The sequence below is a fragment of the Rattus norvegicus genome, chromosome 1, assembly GCF_021556685.1.
Source record: "Rattus norvegicus strain SHRSP/BbbUtx chromosome 1, alternate assembly SHRSP_T2T, whole genome shotgun sequence".
NCBI lineage: Eukaryota > Metazoa > Chordata > Mammalia > Rodentia > Muridae > Rattus > Rattus norvegicus.
In genome coordinates this window covers 44,564,663-44,584,798 of record NC_141534.1, presented here as the reverse complement: position 1 = coordinate 44,584,798, position 20,136 = coordinate 44,564,663, and the positions used below count along the sequence as shown (strand labels likewise).

Genomic DNA, 20,136 nt, shown 5'->3' with positions numbered 1-20,136 from the left:
TGTTGAAATCTCCCACTATTATTGTGTGAGGTGCAATGTGTGCTTTGAGCTTTAGTAAGGTTTCTTTTACGTATGTAGGTGCCCTTGTATTTGGGGCATAGATATTTAGGATTGAGAGTTCATCTTGGTGGATTTTTCCTTTGATGAATATGAAGTGTCCTTCCTTATCTTTTTTGATGACTTTTAGTTGGAAATTGATTTTATTTGATATTAGAATGGCTACTCCAGCTTGCTTCTTCTGACCATTTGCTTGGAAAGTTGTTTTCCAGCCTTTCACTCTGAGGTAGTGTCTGTCTTTGTCTCTGAGGTGTGTTTCCTGTAGGCAGCAGAATGCAGGGTCCTCGTTGTGTATCCAGTTTGTTAATCTATGTCTTTTTATTGGGGAGTTGAGGCCATTGATATTGAGAGATATTAAGGAATAGTGATTATTGCTTCCCGTTATATTCATATTTGGATGTGAGGTTATGTTTGTGTGCTTTCATTCTCTTTGTTTTGTTGCCAAGACGATTAGTTTCTTGCTTCTTCTAGGGTATAGCTTGCCTCCTTATGTTGGGTTTACCATTTATTATCCTTTGTAGTGCTGGATTTGTGGAAAGATATTGTGTAAATTTGGTTTTGTCATGGAATATCTTGGTTTCTCCATCAATGTTAATTGAGAGTTTTGCTGGATACAGTAACCTGGGCTGGCATTTGTGTTCTCTTAGGGTCTGTATAACATCAGTCCAGGATCTTCTGGCCTTCATAGTTTCTGGCGAGAAGTCTGGTGTGATTCTGATAGGTCTCCCTTTATATGTTACTTGACCTTTTTCCCTTACTGCTTTTAATATTCTTTCTTTATTTTGTGCGTTTGGTGTTTTGACAATTATGTGACGGGAGGTGTTTCTTTTCTGGTCCAATCTATTTGGAGTTCTGTAGGCTTCTTGTATGTCTATGGGTATCTCTTTTTTTAGGTTAGGGAAGTTTTCTTCTATAATTTTGTTGAAGATATTTCCTGGTCCTTTGAGCTGGGAGTCTTCACTCTCTTCTATACCTATTATCCTTAGGTTTGATCTTCTCATTGAGTCCTGGATTTCCTGTATGTTTTGGTCCAGTAGCTTTTTCCGCTTTACATTATCTTTGACAGTTGAGTCAATGATTTCTATGGAATCTTCTCCTCATGAGATTCTCTCTTCCATCTCTTGTATTCTGTTGGTGAAGCTTGTATCTACAGCTCCTTGTCTCTTCTTTTGATTTTCTATATCCAGGGTTGTTTCCATGTGTTCTTTCTTGATTGCTTCTATTTCCATTTTTAATTCCTTCAACTGTTTGATTGTGTTTTCCTGGAATTCTTTCAGGGATTTTTGTGTCTCCTCTCTATGGGCTTCTACTTGTTTATTTATGTTTTCCTGGAATTCTTTCAGGGATTTTTGTGTCTCCTCTCTATGGGCTTCTACTTGTTTATTTATGTTTTCCTGGAATTCTTTCAGGGATTTTTGCGATTCTTTCAGGCATTTTTGCGATTCCTCTCTGTAGGCTTCTACTTGTTCTCTAAGGGAGTTCTTCACGTCTTTCTTGAAGTCCTCCAGCATCATGATCAAACATGATTTTGGAACTAGATCTTGCTTTTCTGGTGTGTTTGGATATTCCATGTTTGTTTTGATGGGAGAATTGGGCTCCGATGGTGCCATGTAGTCTTGTTTCTGTTGCTTGGGTTCCTGCGCTTGCCTCTCGCCATCAGATTGTCTCTAGTGTTACTTTGTTCTGCTATTTCTGACAGTGGCTAGACTGTCCTATAAGCCTGTGTGTCAGGAGTGCTGTAGACCTGTTTTCCTCTCTTTCAGTCAGTTATGGGGACAGAGTGTTCTGCTTTCCGGCGTGTGGTTTTTCCTCTCTACAGGTCTTCAGCTGTTCCTGTGGGCCTGTGTCTTGAGTTCACCAGGCAGCTTTCTTGCAGCAGAAAAGTTGGTCTTACCTGTGGTCCCGAGGCTCAAGTTCGCTTGTGGGGTGCTACCCACGGGCTCTCTGCAGCGGCAGCAACCAGGAAGACCTGTGCCGCCGTTTCCGGGAGCTTCAGTGCACCAGGGTTCCAGATGGTCTTTGGCTTTTTCCTCTGGCGTCCGAGATGTGTGTGCAGAGAGCAGTCTCTTCTGGTTTCCCAGGCTTGTCTGCCTCTCTGAAGGTTCAGCTCTCCCTTCCACGGGATTTGGGTGCAGAGAACTGTTTATCCGTTCTGTTTCCTTCTGGTTCTGGTGGTGTCTCAGGCACAGGGGTCCTGCCGCTCCTGGGCCCTCCCCCAAGGGAGCCCAGAGGCCTTATACAGTTTCCTCTTGGGCCAGGGATGTGGGCAGGGGTGAGCAGTGTTGGTGGTCTCTTCCGCTCTGCAGCCTCAGGAGTGCCCACCTGACCAGGCGGTTGGGTCTCTCTCTCACAGGGTCTGGGCGAGGTACATGCATATTATGGTGCACATGTGTGTGCATGCAAATGAAAGCCAGCCAGGAGACACCTTTCATTCTTCAGGCACAACCCTCCTCCTTTCTTGGAAGTAGGTCTCCTCTTGCCTAGTGCTTGGATGGCAAGCATATGCTAACACACCCTTACTTTTTCACATGGATCTCACAAATGAACTTGGGTTTCATACTTGGAACATAATCATTTCCCTACTCCTTCCACTGATGTATTTTAAGTGCATTTTGTTACTATTAAAATAATATTTCATAAAACTATTATCCTATGAGAAGATGAATGTGTAGAAAAATATTAGATAAATAGGCCCCGCGATGTCTTAACACTCTTCTTCCTTTGTGAGTCTTCTACAGCACTTGACAACCGTAAAAGTAAGGTTCACTACTTAAGATCAGTGGCATGAATTAAAAATTTGTTTTCTTCTTCTGATAGCACATATACCCATATTGTCTGCTGCTGGGATCTTGTGGCCTTAGTATCCCCTCCTTACTCCCAGTTTGCTTCTTCTTTCTCGAAACTTCATGCTGCCATCAACTCTCACAGTCGGCAGTCTTTTCAGTGTCAGCATGCTGACACAATTGCTCCTATCTCCTTAGTGCCCAGCACCAAGGTTCAATTGGATAAACCCCTAAAACATTGATGATGAATAAAAATGGAAGGCATTCCTTTCACAGATAACACTAATAGCATTCTCTATTTGCATGGCCTTGAGCAGTAAGCCACTTATATTTTGTTCCTTAATTTTTCCTATTGCTCCACATAAAAATTTTTAACATTCTTAAAGTCCTGCATGTTTTAGGGCAATTCTTATGTGCCTCCCTTGTCTACAATATTCCACTCTCAGCTGCCGTGGGTCTCTCTTCAAGAGCATAGAGGGAGATGCAAGAGAATTAAAAACATCTTTGCCTGGTTGAGATTTTCAGTTAAACCTTTTGCCTTTGCCTTATTTTAAGCAGAAGCATACAACATGGCTCAAATAGAAACTTGAAGTTTAAAGCTACTACCCCAGAAGAGAGCTCTCTTCCAGCAGTTTCCTGCATGGCAGCTGCTAAACATAGTGTATGGGATACAGATTAAGGGAACAGAGTACCTAGGAGAAGGAAGTACAGGCTACCCTCAAGAGACTTGTAGAAATAGGCACAGAAGAAACGCCAAAGGTTTTCCTGGAAGAAATGACTTCCAGATATCCAAACTTAAGAAACAACATTACATTTTACGGTTAAATCAGATGGTAAACTCACTGCCATGTTTATTATGTAAAAATATATGCTAAGGGGTCAAAAGATATCTCAATGATTAAAGCCTTCAGCAAACAAACAAAAGACTGGAATTTGAATGTAAATGTGAATGAAGTGGATACAGCAACCTGGCGGTAATTCCAGCCTCAGAGGCTAGAGAGAAGAGTCTTGAGCAAGCTGAGTAGCTAGATTGACCCAACTGGTAAACTCCGGGATTGGCTGAGAGATTTTGCCTTCATAAATAATGAAAAAAATCACCACACATTCACTACACAGTCTTACATCCAGACAGAAGCAAACACAGATAAAATGATATGCACACAACACATGATACATATATAAAAAGAAGAGAAACGTGTCTGATAAATGTTGTATATCAGGAAGACAGACAAGTTCTAGGAAACAGCTAATCAAATCCTTTCCTTAGAGACCAATGTTGACAACTGGTGCTAAAAGTGAGGTCAGTCTCCCCTTACCTGCATGCTCTCTATTTGAGACACAAATGGACCTCATAGGCCAGGAAGAATAGGAGAATAATGAATAGCACTTTTCACCTCAGGATAGCAAACCGCACAGGCATATGATCAGCTCACATTTGTTTAGGAAGAAGCTGTCGGGCCCACTCTCAGTATGATTCGGAAAGAAGGAAATGAATAGAAAATTTGTACCAGTAGGGGACCTGTATGAGAATTTCGTTTGCAAGAGGGAATATTTGGTTATGAAATAGTTGGTGATCCCTGTGAAAATGAAGAGAATAGAAAAACAGGGAGTAAGTTTAGGTAGGGACTGATGTATGGAGGAGAAAAAAAACATGGAGATAAAATCGCCAAAACAGAAACAGTAGTGGGAAGGAAACCTGTAAGCAAGAGGGGTAGGCATGATGCCATAGCAGAAAGGAAAGAGGAGGCGCATTCCTGCAATCCACCTCTGAGCTTCTTGAAGAAGAAAAGAGAAGCAATAATTGAGAATTAAAAACAAAGGTTGTTAAGGCATTGTTTCCCAAAATGAGAACTGTTGGGGTCTGAAATAACTTTCTGTTGTACAATGGCTTTCAGAACAGCAAGGTTAAATAGTCGCATCTCAGCCCCTGACCATGCCTAACAGCTCTACCTGAAGTGTAGAGCCCCCAGTCTCAGTGATGCGCAACCAGAGATTGTTTGCTTGTTTTTTGCTGCTCTTTTGTAGACCCACTGACACCATTCCTCAACCTCCACTGCCTTTAGTCACATCTCTAGAAGTCAGTAGGAACTAGCTAGTGTGGATGGGTGAGGCAGGGACACTCTGCTTTACCAGCAGGAACCGGGATGAGCCTGAGAAACAGTTCTTTTCTGCCTGAGACTTGGGAGAGTAAGGCTGTGATGCTGTGGCTGTCATGTTAGGGTCAGGGGTCATCCACTAACTTAGAATCTCACTTGCATTTTATTCACAAGCCTCCTTCCCATATGTTAGAGCTCTCTAGAGCTAACTCAGCTCTGAACAGTGAGAACTGTCATTTCTCACAGAGCCTCTAACCTTAAATTCAAGTCCTAATAGTAACAAGAAGGGTTGTCCTTTGCTGTGTCAAAAAGCACCTATTCGTACACTTACGTAATGACTTTATTAAGTTAATCTTTGCCATTCTACGTGTAAATAAATGTAGTCTGTAGGTAGGATAGTCTGAGAAGGATATAGATTGAATTTCGCCCTTACTGAACAAAGGAAAAAGTTTCTGAGTTCTATTATTTTTTTCTCCCGACATATTATTTTTCATTTTCCTACTGATTCATTTACTTCTAAATATAAAGTATGCGATTTTTCTTCAGTGAGGTTTAGAATTATATCACCTCTATGACTCACTATTCAGCTCAAGCAGAAGATAGGCAATTTTGGTTAAATCACTCTCGAAGTAATAAGCCAAGAGGCTTCTTTTCTGGCTTTCAGAAAATCTGAAGAGAGTTGACCTGCTAATGAAATGCCATTTATGTAACAATCTCCAGGTCTCTCATGAGTGCTTCCAATAAATCAGATTCAGTAGCATGTGAAAATGAAAAGTAAGTTCTGTGTATCAAGGAAAAAAAAGAAGTTAAGAATCCCCAGAGTGGAGAGTGTATGTGTGCCACATCTCCTTAAAGCCATTACTGATGACAGGTAGACAATTGATGTCATTTATAAAAGAAAAACTGTATGTGTTGGGAGAGAAAGTAAGAAAATTAGATATCTTCATATGGTACTACTAGTGTTGACTAATAGTCTAGGAGATGTAAAAGGATGCTTCTACAAGAAAGGGTGAGTTATTTTTATTTGAGTATGAATGCACAGAATCTCAGATGACCTTCTAGTTAGGATAGCATGTAGCATACATTTCATTGATCATAAATTGAGTGCACTGTATCAAATGATCAAAGAGAGTGCATCCTGAAATAAAAACATTATCTCTAATAGATCTATCCAATGGGACTGCTTGCTATGTCAAAAAAGGGTGGAAGTTAAATAGATAACACTTGTACCCAGGGAAAGGGAACTTCGAACTGCAGATGGTTGCAAGACAAATTACTATAGCTGTAGCACGGATGTGACTGAGAGTCAGCAAAATTTGCTGAACCGCATAGTGAAGAGAAACTTCGAATATGAGATGACATTCCTGTCAGGATCAAAAAAATTTTTTGGCAATTATTTCCTGATCAGCAGTGCCCTAAAACACATTTCTGCAGAAGGTGACTAAAAAAAAAACTTGTCTGGGGCTAAGCGGAAAGGAAACTGTTATCCCCTCTTCCGGGCCTGCATTCTCTCCTGCTCACGTGATTTTCCATTACTTCGAAATGGCTATGGTTCGTTTTGTTATAAACTAAATAAATATTTGTAAAAGGCGTGAGATAGGATTTGCATATGTTTGAATTTTTGCTTTAAAAAGCAATAATCTATCGACAATTCTTAGCGTTTTACATTCAAAGCCATATTTTTAGACATGTATAATTCCATCCCCCAGTGCCATGGAATGTGGCCCTTTTTATAAATAAGGCTGTTACAGACTTTTGAACACATGGGTACAAACAAAACACAAGGTGAAGGTGGAGGCTGAGATGGGTTGACGCGACTATTAGTCAGAGCAAAGCACTGAGACTCAGAGACCAGCAAGCTTCTCCCCCAGAGCCTTCCAAACGCAGCCTGAGCCCTTAGATTGACGGTGCTGCCTTGTGGACTCTGCAGCTGAGAGACAATGCCTTTTCATTGCGGAAACCATGCAGTTTGACGCTTCATTACAGCATTTACTGCTGTATGATGCAGGCAGCCATGTGATTGCCTAAGGAAACAGGAAATGATACTCTGGCGAATCTGCCGTGTGTCTTTCTGCTGTGTGTGTGATTGTCCCTCTGAGTTCTGGGTCACAGAATGGGATCCACATGATCATGCGCGTGATCAGTTCCGCCCCGCCCCCAAGAATAGTCAATGTCTCGGAATTTTCCTCTTCCTTTCTCATTTTCACAAGAGTACGGTGGAGCTGTCCACTACCTAGATCCTGCAGGCCCTTTGGTTTGTCTAACTTGGCGAGGGCTTGAAATCTGCACAGCTGTGTTTTAAGTCTCAAGAGAAGGGTGGCTGTCCATATGCAAGAGCTATGTGGTAAGTGGTTTCCTTCTCTCCTTTGCATTCTCTACTTTGATGAAAGAAAACATTCATTAATATTTTCCTTGAGACATAGTGCATGCAACTTTTATCTCGTGGCCCATATATAAAAATATAGAATATTAGCATTGCATATGAATAAGACAAGAACGCAAAAGTAAAATCTATATTTTGTTAGACAATAGGCTTTACATTGGATATTTCCCATCTGTATTTCAAAATGCAATAATTTCCATTATATGGTTATGTGTATGTATTTTCAAGGAAAATACACAGTTTTAGTAATATTTGACCAAATTAATATGAAGACAATTATGTTGAATTATGAAGCTCTGTAGTGGGACTTGGGCCATGGCTCGCTTGTTTAGAGTGTGCACTGCTCTTATGCTCTTACAGAGGTCGTGAACTTGGTTCTCAGTACCCATGTCTGGAAGCTCACGATAGCCTGTAACTCCAGCTGCAGGAAATCTGATGCCCTCTTCTGGTCCCTACAGGTTCTCCAGTCATGTGTGCAGAAGCCCCTGCCCTCAATCATATACATAATTAGCATTTTTGGAGGTCTTTGAAATAGTAGCTTAGAACTGTTCATCAGATAGTCAGGGAGTTGATGACATCACCGTCTGATACATAAACGTGTCATTTAGATAATATAGATAGATAAACCCTCTGTTAAGCCCATGTTTTGTAGCTAAGAAGTGTGTGCTTTGTATAATATCACTTTAAAAATTATTAATACAATAAAAAGTAATGACTTTCTCCACTCCCACTTTTACAAGTTCAGAAGCTTAGCAGTACTGATTTCAGATGTTAATTAAGCAGTGAGATGTTTTATTATTTTCATTAACCTGAGCACGCGTTGTCTTGTTCACATTAATGTTCCATCAACTGGTTTTAATTAGACTTTTCAAAGATGAAAGAATGAAATATTTTAAGTATAAAATATACCCTGTTCTTTTCTAAGCATTCATTTTCTTAATGGCAGACTGGGTAGTTCTAGCGGGTGTGTCACTGCAGGTGACAGCAGCTGAGTCCACGTACTCAAGGAAAACCTATCTTAGAAGTGTTAAATGCCACAGAGAATTGCTGCCACCAAAATGATATGGTAGGAAAGCACAAGAGTTGGGCAGTTGGTTATAGGATTCATCCACACAGCTTTGAGCCAGATCCCACTTGCTGTATGCTTTGGATTGGTTCCCTAAAAGCAGGGGTAAAATCATGCCTTGGTTCTCACCCTTTTGGAGTTCACACTTTATTCACAGATGTGGTTTGCACACCTGGATTGAGTGGGTCTTACAATTCTGCTCCATTATTTCTAACTAAACACATGGACGGAGGATGTCAATGGCGGACCATATATAAAGTCAGAACCTTCACCCATGAGCTGAAGTAAGCCATCTTGAAGCCACGTAACAGTCTCTAACTCCCAGTCCAACACAATCAAAGATAAATTAAAATAACATCCAGCTTCCTTAATCCTAGCTAGAGAAAGATAAGTGTGCTCCCTCTACCAATCACATAAGACTTAGGTAATCCACCTATGTCTTCCCATGCCAATAGCCTTTATGTTGTACCTAAAATCCTCCAGTTTTTCCTACTAAATCTTCCCATCTCCCCTGCTTGACCTTGAGTCTCCATCAAATTCTAGAGATGCTACTGGCCGAGTACTGTGGATGTATAGTCTCTTTGTTCTCATGAGGGTGGTCCCTGTCTAATTTCCCATTGATCAAGAACCACAATAAAGCATTGGCTTTAATCTTTAAACTACCCAGTGACCATCAGGAAACGTTCCTCTCCTAACACCTTTAGGTATGTTTGGTCCTATAGTCTATGGGCATTTGTTACAGTGTTGTCATGTTGCTTTGAATATCCAACCAAGCAAAGAGAAGGGACAGAACAATAGCAGAAACAGTATATCTTTGTTATAATAAGCAGAAAGGAATGTGTTTATAGAAAGAGAACTTGGAGCTAGTCTGGAACTCCAGTTGTTGACTAGTTTACCTCTGTCTGCCCTCAGCCAGAAGGAACAATAAAGAAAGCTATGACTTAGCACAAAAAGTTGTGGTTAAGTGTAACTTAGACTCAGAGTAAGTTCCAGTGATCCAGGTTATTGGGTGAAGTTAGGAAGCATCTAGAACGGATATAGAGAAAGAAGACTGTGACTGTCAACTACAGTCCTCAGTATTAAAGGTGGGCGTGGAGCACACTACTTTCTCTACCTTTCTGCATCTTGGGAGCTGTGAGAAGCCACAACCATGAAAAGTCAAGTTCATGGACCTAAGCTCTCATGAGTGCTATGACAGTGGTCTTCGAGACTTCACCCATCCATGCTGCTCTTCCTTCTTCTGAGCCTGTTTTCTTGGGCATAAGAGACTTAGAGGCACCATAGCAAATAATACCTATTAGGTTGCTAAATTGAAAGTCCTAGTATCTTCCAATTCCAGAGAACAGAAATAGGAGGAGTCAGCCATATTGCTTCCTTCCAAGGCCTCTCTTCTTAGCTTGTAAATTGATTCCTTGGGGTATTAACATATGGCGTGAGGAGGGGACCATACCTCATCCCATGTGTGAGCAAACAAACCCAGGCTGAAAGCCTGGATAGACTGAAATCTCTACACGATACCTTCATCTAAAACCATGATTGTCTTGCCTGTTTGTGTTAGACACATCTGAGATATGTCTCATGTGCCATCTCAGAGGATGCTATGTGGCAGGTAAGTCTAGAGCAGTACCCTGATAGATTTCCAAAAGTGTTCTTTTGGTGAAATAACTACACATGAAGTTACTTAAAATCATTAATATTAAAATGAGCAAAATTTATTCATTAATTCCATAAATAATCAAGCTTAAATGTGCAAGGCACTGACTAAAGAAGCTGAAATGTAGGAAAAACAAAACAAATAAAAACCTACCTAACACAGAACTTAGATTAGTGATAACTATGGAAATGATAATTCTAGTAAAAGAGATTTAAAAGTATTAACTTCCAAACTGTACTCAGATCTAAAGCCTAGGGCCAAATAAGCTTTTCTAATAAAGCCAAAATGAGCTTGAATAAAATACACAGATGCTATATTCTAAGTGGCTATTAGTCCAAATGCTCGAATTACCCTTAGATGCACAGAACACATGAAACTCAAGAAGGATGACCAAAATGTGAATGCCTCACTCCTTCTTTAAAAGGGGAACAAGGGAATAGGGAGGCAAAGTTTAGAACAGAGGCAGGAGGAACACCCATTCAGAGCCTGCCCCACATGTGGCCCATACATATACAGCCACCCAATTAGATAAGATGGATGAAGCATAGAAGTGCAGGCTGACAGGAGCCGGATGTAGATCTCTCCTGAGAGACACAGCCAGAATAGAGCAAATACATAGGCGAATGTCAGCAGCAAACCACTGAACTGAGAATAGGACCCCCATTGAAGGAATCTTAGAAAGGACTGAAAGAGCTTGAAGGGGCTTGAGACACCATATGAACAACAATGCCAACCAACCAGAGCTTCCAGGACTAAGCCACTACCCAAAGACTATACATGGACTGACCCTGGGCTCCACCCTCATAGGTAACAATGAATAGCCTAGTAAGAGCACCAGTGGAAGGGGAAGCCCTTGGTCCTGCCAAGACTGAACCCCCAGTGAACGTGATTTTTTGGGGGAGGGCGGTAATGGGGGGAGGATGGGGAGGGGAACACACATATAGAAGGGGAGGGGTTAGGGGGATGTTGGCCCGGAAACCGGGAAGGGGACTAACAATCAAAATGTAAATAAGAAATACTCAAGTTAATAAAGATGGGGAAAAAACCTACCTAACACAGAACTTAGATTAGTGATAACTATGGAAATGATAATTCTAGTAAAAGAGATTTAAAAGTATTAACTTCCAAACTGTACTCAGATCTAAAGCCTAGGGCCAAATAAGCTTTTCTAATAAAGCCAAAATGAGCTTGAATAAAATACACAGATGCTGTATTTGACATGTGCATTAATGTATTCCTCTCAGATGGGCTTCTGAAGACATTCAAGTGGCAAGCTCAATTTTAATGTCAAAGAAATGATGACAGAAGCACAGCAGGAAAATTCCTATTCACTCAATTTGATTTAAATGACAAGTTGCAGAAGGGAAAATTAGTTTTTAAAAGATCAAATGGAGAAGCCCATGAAGAATGCTGGTGCTCTGTTGATTGTCAGCCTGAAAAAAATGCAAGGTGTTTCTAATGTGTTAATATGAGAGCTACAAAAACTATTAACATACGTATCTACAAAGAGTTCCAAGGCTTAGTAGAAGTTCCGCAAGGCCACTGAAACTGACACAACCTCTAAGATTGAAAGAGCAATCCAGTAGTGGAATATGTCCAAATAAAGGGGCAAAACTCCTCATATGAACAGAATGCTGACTTTATAAATTTACATAGAAATTACTTCATGTCTTTGGCATACTCATCTAAAAGTTCATGTAAAAATGCAAAGCACCTTGAATGATCAATAACTCAAAGAATAAAAACAAAAAGCTAAAATGAAGGATTCAAACACCATAGCTAAAAGATGAGCAAATGATGATACAAAGTGGACTAATATTTAGAAAATTAAATTAACCAAGTTTCTCCAGATATAGACTGATACATAATGAATTAATATTTATAAGGATGACAAAAACTATTTAATAATAGGAGAAGATATTAATAATTGCTATTATAAAAGCAAATTTCAAACTGTGGAAAAAAACCTACACCCATATTTTGATGAGGTATAAAATTTGAAAGGTAGAAAAGTCCAAGCAATATGGCACCAGCTTTTAAGTGGAGTCTCTGGCTCCATCACGTATTGGAAGACCATGTATTGGAAGACAGCACCCATTGTGGAAGGCGCATGTGCAAAAAAGGAATGGACACAGAGATCACACAGTAAGACAGGAAGCCAGAGGGTGGACAGTGCCCAGTGTGGCTCCTTTAGAACAACTCCTCTCGAGGAGCTGACTAGAATCTCATGAAAATTGTTTATCCATCCCAACATCAGCAGCTTCTTCCTAATAGGCTGTCCCTCACACTGTCCCACTGTCGCTTACACTACTACACAGGGTGCCAGAATCCAATGCACAAGCCAACTGCAAACTATAGCATTTGTTACAATCCTGCATCCCACACTTCACCTTATAACATAAAAAAAGAATAATTATTTCTGGTAGATCATAAGTTTACATGGGTGGACAAAAACTATATAATTTTAATAAATCATTATCAGAGAATAATTTTGTATAGGAGATAAATAGTCATTTCTTATAGAAATGATTAATGAGACAAACTAGTTTTAAGTAGATAATCAGAAATGATAGGGGAACAAATAGATTAATAGAGAGATAGATAATGACTAAATGATAGAAAGATGATAGATATGTAGATAAATAATTAGATAGGTAGATGATAGATAGATAGATAGATAGATAGATAGATAGATAGATAGATAGAATAGAAGAAAGGTCAAGCAAGAAGTCTCTCTCTCTGTGTGCCCCCCTTTTTCTCTCCATCTTACTCTCCTTCCCCATTTTACTTGAGCTTTGTCTTTAAGACTTGCAAATTAATTAATCCATTCAGCAGACAGACCAATCGAGATTTTTCTTGATTAGTAAAGGACAATCTTCTTTACTTACTGATGGCAAACTATCTTCACAGTGACTCTTATATCACAAATAGACACCCTGAACATTTAAAATGACATTCAACACAACCCCTAGAGGCTGGGAGAATGGCTCCATGGCTCTGTGCATGGACTTTGCCATGCCTTTACTATGCAGATATGCTCATCCGAGTTTGGATTCCCAAAACCCCATAACAACTGGAGACAGCAGTGCACATGCTTGTACTCTTACAGAGAGATGGGAGGTAAAGTCAGGAGCATCCCCAAAGGGGCCCAAGGGTTGTGGCTAGCTCTCCGGGTGTGCCCAAGAAAGATCCTATCTCAAGAAAGGTAGAAATCGAGGAGCAACACTTGAGGTTGTAGTCTGACCTCTACCAATATGCCATGTGGCATGTGTTTACTGTCATCCATACACACACACACACACACACACACACACACACACACACACACACAAACTCCTTCCTGGCCCCCCAAACAATTTCGCAAAAAGAATTACATGAAACTAAATTGTTTCCCTTATCAAAGTGAAGGCTTGAAAATGAGAAGTTAATTTGCAGAGTGGGAGAATACAGTTGCAATACTAAACTGTTTCCACAACTCATACTGAAGTCATGGCAACTAACACAGGCAATCAAGAGAGATTAATTAACACATGACTTTTACCACCACCCGCCATACTAACATTTGAAATGAACAAAACACATAAAGAGCTCCTACAAGCTCACACAGTTGAAGAGCAATGAGCACAAACCTGATCGTACCAGTTTTTAGGTAGGGTTTACAATGCCTAATAAGCACATGTAAGTACTCTTGTTGAGAACAAACAAAGAAAACCATTGGCACCCCTTAGAGTACAGTAATAAAATTTTAAAAAAAGATGACAGACTCTGAGCCAGGAGGATTAGAAGCAGAATTGCTGAAGGATGGGTGGAAAATACTGCAGCCATGATGGAATGTTCAATAGTAACTAATTTGAGATAATTATGCATTTATCAAGGAAAATGAATATAGATTAATACTAAATCTAAACAAACACTATTGGTTGTCATTAAACTCATGGCGGCACTGGATCTGACACTTTTTTGCTTTGTGTTTTGGGCCTACAGGCTTGTTACATTCACATAACAATCTCACACCCGCTAATCCCCAGGCATCAATGCAATCCCATTGGGTCACGTTCCTGTTAGAGAAGTGTGTATCACTCATAGGTGTAAGTGCATGAAATCCTAGGTTTCAAATTAAAACAGATATCTCCTATAAAGCAAAACAGCTCATAACATTCATGACTCAAAAAAGTAAGTGGGGGCTAGAGAAATGGCTCAGAAATGTGAACACCAGATGCAACCAGAGGATCCCAGTTCAGTTCCCAGCACTCACAGGATGACTCACAGCCATCTGTAGCTTCAGTTCCAGATGATCAAATGCCCTCTTCTAGCTTCCGAGGGTAATGCATGTGGTATGCATGTGAAGCAGAGACAAACATACAAGCAAAACACTCATAGACATAAAAAGAAATTCTTAAAGTATACATTTTAAGTAACTGCTTTGTTGATAGCTAAATCTAGGTGACTCAGAAAATACGGCACCAACTGTAGCTATGTTAGCATTATCTAAGAGCTCAACTTGTTGAGAATTTAATTCGATTTCCATTAAATTTTACCCCTCCTTCATCTTGATGTGTAGAGTATGCACACAGTTTGGGTAAAATAAGGTTACTGCCAAAGTAAGAATCAATTCTCGCCCTGAAAAACAAACGTCAGTCCTTTACCGAGAAAGAATTTACCAGAGAGGCCCAAGATTGAAGTTAAAACTCAAGAAGCTTGCAGATACATAGAAAGTAGGGGTGAGAGGTTTTTTTCTAGGGATTATAGTTGGTAAATTTTAAGGAAAGTAATTAGGTAAGTAGTCAGTATAAGGAGGTGGCTCGGCAGGTAAAAGTGGCATTTGTGAAGCCTAACACCCTGATTCCCATCTCTGGAATACAAATTGGAGAAACAGAAACAAGAGTTGGCCTCTAGTGGCATGCTCGCCACACACACTGTATGCACATACACAATAATCCTAGAGATAATTAAATATCATGTGTACAATTATTTCAAACTTTCTAGGAAACACTTCCCTTAGATATTAGCTGTTTAGGACTCAGAGCAAAACAGAGAAATAGCTAACTACAAGAAGACATTATATAAGAATAAAATTGAGCATTAATGAAAATTGCATGTAGCAGTCTAAACACTTGGGCAAACTGAATCTACTCTTTGTTTAAAAGTGTAGCCCATAAGACCCCAGGAATATTCATCTTTCAACAAATCTTAAAAGAGTCAAAGTAGATGCCTAGAATGTTAGATGTTACAGTGGAAGAAAAATGCTTCATGAACCAAAGAAGACTCTTGCTGTAATGGAAAAGGGTCCTTGGTTTCATGGATATACAAGAAGAAGTTATAGAGGAGAAAGGACAGAAATATTATCATCTAGCAGTTATTGAAAGCTTCCAGTCTAGAGACAGGCTATTGGCAAGGAGTCCCTGGCTCTGGTACCTTCTTATAACCTTAGGCAAGTTGAGTAATGGTGTCTGCAACTCTCACCAGTACGATGGTAATGAGAACAGTACACACAGTGCAGGATTGTTGTACACTTTAAATAAAACTCACAGCGAGAAAACTGACACTCAGTTAAGACTTCTAGAATTTACCACTGCAATTATCTTGCTTGGAGAAGACAGGTGACTCTTCTAGTCTGTCACTGATGCCACTGTGGAATTCCTGTCACTGCTTTCCCGGAGGAAGCACTGAGATTGCCGAGATCAGCTCTTACTTCAGGTAAACAAGGAGAGACGCTGACTGCATTGTTAGTGATGGGGAAGATACAGGGTCCATCTGATGCAGAGGAAGTAGCTTGGGAAGCAGCAACCCAAGTAGCTAATAGGAATGGGGTATGCTTCTTATCTGAGGATGAATCTAAGCATCCTCTGTATAAACACGCGGACCTGTGGAGAGAAAAATATAAGACATCAATACATATCTTTCACCTGGAAAAATAACAATATGAATTTGCCTATACTGTACAATACCCTATCCCTTAGTAATAAATCCTAAGTGCTCTGGAACTTTTATCACACACTGTGCCTGAGACCCTGAAGTAAAGCTTTACTCTTCCAAGATTCACTCACTTCAGTCACTCATTCATGAAAAGATTACCTTCTGGGAGTCAGTGCCACGCTGACACCATAAAATGAAGCAATAGAAATCTAAACCCTCAGACTAGAAATGATGTCAAACAGATAACATTCACAAACTAGGTAAATACAGGGTGGGCTGCAGTAACAGAAAGGCAGATGGGACAGTGAAGCCTGCGTTGAGAAGGGCGAGCTGATGTGGACAGATCAACAGGAAAAATGAGACACAAAATTATTAACCTGCACAGAGGAAATTGCAGGGTGAGATTACTGCTTAGCACAGTAGGGCTCATGTGCTTGTTTGTCCTGGATAACGGGGAGGGAAGCTGAGGAACATAGGTGAGTCTGGGCATAGGGAGGTAACGATTGTTCAGAAAGATAGCCCTCAGGACCAGAAAATAGCTTGTGGGAGATTTCCTTTAGGTCCAGCAAATAGAAATAGCTTATGGCAACGTCTATACAGACATGCTGATACCCTCAAGCTTTCTTTCTGACTTACACACTTCCTGAAAGAAACTAGGGTCAGAGAACAAACACAAAGGGAGTCCTCTGCTGCCTTGTTGGACTCTGTAAGCAGGTATGAGGTCATGGGGTATCAGTCAGCTCAGCTCCAAAGGGCTTAATCTTAAATGATCAGCATGTCGAAGTTTTGTATTTTAGTATAACAGTCTGTGGGCTCCTTCAGAATTGACAAATGCCCAATTCAAATATCAGTGGGAAATGATGCTACAGTCTGAAGGAAACGCAAATATCAAACTCTGTGGTGCTTAATCCAGCCAGCCAAGTTGACTGAATTGACATTGCCTAGAGAACTGACAATCTGCGCTCGACAGGTCATGTGGGGATTCGGCATGGATTTCCAGAGATGATTGACATATGATTTAGGAAACTGAACAGGGAAGATCTGCCCTAGTTGTAAATAAACCTGTCTGACAGGCTGAGACCCTGACTGGAGGTAGGAAAGGAAATTTCTGTGTATTCATATACCCTATATACCTTATTCTGAGGGACAAAGTAAGCGTGTGTGTGTGTGTGTGTGTGTGTGTGTGTGTGTGTGTGGCTCTGTGCACCAGACAGCACATTCATGAGTCTTTGAACAATGACTTACATAAGTGACTCTTGAAAGAACTCTCAGGCCTTAAGCCTGGGACAGAGCTACAGCATTGGCCTTCTTAATCATGTGAGTCTCAACGCCTTTGGGAATCAGATGACCCTTTCACCAGGGCACCCCTAAGACCATCGAAAACACAGATATTTACATTGTAAATACATGACTCAACAGTAGCAAAAGTACAGTTATGAAATAGCAATGGAATAATTTTATGGCTGGAGGTCTCCACAACATGACACAAGGATTGGAGCATCATGGAGGGTAAGAGCCACTGATCTAGCCTTTCCACATTCTTCTTTCTATTCGAGTGACTGATTTCACCTCCTCCGTAATCTGAATTCTGCTACTGCAGCCTTATCCAGTCCCTGTCTGGGAAAGCAAATCTATTAATTACTTTCTGTGGTTAGAGTGGTTGGTTCTGTACCTATAGAGGACTGACTAGTACGGACAGATCCTCAGTGACCAGCAGACTGAAGAGAGGAGTTCCACAGGTAGAACAAAACAAAGCAGAGGGAAAGCATTGAGTGAGAGGTCAGCTGCCTATAGGTGGGCCAGAGTGCGCTAGACATTGCTTGTGACTTCCTACGCATGGACAACCTAAAGAGGAAGATCAGGTGCCTCTTGTGGATTATATCATCAATATAATGTATACACGATTAGTATAGATCGAAAATTACCTGCCAACAAACAAACAAAAACACCGAACTAGGAATGGATACTATAAAAGAAACTCTTTAGTGTTGTTTCCATTAAGCTTAATGATACATCGAAGAAAATAATTCTACTTAATTGTTTCTGCTCACTGCTGAAGAGATTTATCAGGCTTGGAGAGAGGTCAGCATGTAACTTTCATGGCCCCACAATCTTGATGACATGAACTCAATACCTGGAGACCCACACAGAAAATTAGATGAGGCTATTCTTTCTGCTGGGTGCTGGCTGCTTGCTGTCAAAATGGGCAAATTCATGAAATCTGGGAAAGTGGTGCTGGTCCTGGCTGAACACTACTCCAGACACAAAGCCTTCATCGTGAAGAACATTGATGCTGGTACCTCAGACTGCCATTACAGCCATGCTCTGGTGGCTGGTATCCCGAAAAGTGACAGCTGCCAAGAGCAAGAAGAAAATCACCAAGCAATCCAAAATCAAAGTACTCTATGGATATCTCTTGGACAAACTGTCATCCACAAGGATGTGTTCAGAGACCCAGCACTGAAACACAAGATCAGGCAGGAGGCCAAGGTCAAGTTTGAGGAGCGATAGAAGACAGGGAAGAACAAATGGTTTTTCCAGAAGCTTCACTTTTAGACGTATTTTTGTTTTCGTCATTAAAAACTTTTTTAAATACAAAAAAAGGAAAGAAAATTAGATGTGGTTGTATCCATTGTAAGCCCAGACTCTAACTGCAAGGTGGGAGGTAGAAGCAAGAAAATACACTGGTCTCTCTGAGCTCCTAGCCAGGAGGACACAGGGCATTGACAGAAATAAAAAGAGAGACCCTGCCTCAAAACAGTATGGGAAAGTACAGGCTCCCCAAATGCCTCCACCCCCGCCACACACACACATACCAAACAACTACATTTGTAATACAAGATAGACGAATCAGACATTAAAGGGTCTGCCAGGCGTGTAGAACTTAGCTTGGAACTAACCCAGAAGCCATATACACATGCAGGGCTTGGTGACCTGAGTTGGTAATCCCAAAACTAGGGAGGTAGAGCCAGGAGGATTCTTGGAGATTGCTCACTAGCCTGTCTAACTGGTAAGCTCCAGGCCAGTGAGAAGCCTTGTCTCAAAGAAAATAGACAGTATTCCTGCAGATGACACACACCCACTGTTATCTATCTATCCATTCTCTTGAATACAGCTGTAAATACACACCAACACACACATACACACACACACACACACACACACACACACACACACACAAGCACACAACAATATTTCTTACAGGGAAATGTATGTCCTTCAAATCCCAGACCTAAATGGGAGACATGAGACTTTACAATCCCTTTAAATAAATGTCGGTGAGCATACCAAGCACACATGAGAACTGAATTTTAGAAACATTTTTTAAAAATAAAGTGAAACAGAGAAGCTGAGAGCACAGGTATTTAAAGAGCCCTGCAGAGCAAGTAAGTCACCCAAGAACACCAAGAGCAAAGATGGTAAGTAAGTTTGCAAACGTTAAATGAAATCAGAAGTTCTTCTGGACTCAAAGCCCACATCATTCTTCAACAACTCCGCTAACATGGTTTTCTCTCAAACTGGATCTCAGGGCAGTTTTGAAGTGCGATTGCTTGAGATTTCTAAAACAATAAAGTAAAATAAGAATGTGATATCCTGACTCCAACAGCATGATCTACAACCTGAAAGAAAAGCTAGATTCTTCTTCCTCTCATTACCTCGTGCAATGAGTCACAGACTTACACATCTCATGGGGTCTGAATGCCTGCTTCCCACTTGGGAACTGATATTTGAATTCCCTGTTGCATTTCAAACTGTGGATTGTTTCAAAAAGTCTTCACACATCCTGTTTCTTTCTTCTTTCAGGATGAATCACACACAATAGCTGATAGCAGTTAATTGTACAACGTTGGAAACACTTCATCTCAAAGGAAGGCAGCATGCTTGACACAGAGGCTTAGGCAAATAATTACCTCATCTCTATAAAAGTCACCTATTGCACTCTGGGAAGTCACCTCCCACCACACTGTGACAAAAGGTATAATCTATTTTCTGAGTTTTATATCCCTCACTTGTGATGAGTGATATTTAAAACAGAGATTTTTGTGCAGGCAGCAATGTTAAATATGTTGAAACTCCGGGCATGTGGCTAATTAGTGGTTTGCCCCATTTCCTTTTCCTTGGGTTCATTTTAACCATCCTGAAAGGCTTCTGCCTTTGCAACCATTGCACGTGTATGGATG

General features: G+C 40.6%; 1 pseudogene; it reads left to right on the top strand.

Moving 5' to 3' along the window:
* Positions 1–18,157: 18,157 nt before the first annotated feature.
* Positions 18,158–18,466, top strand: Rpl27l6 (ribosomal protein L27 like 6; annotated as a pseudogene).
* The last annotated feature ends 1,670 nt before the right edge of the window (positions 18,467–20,136 follow it).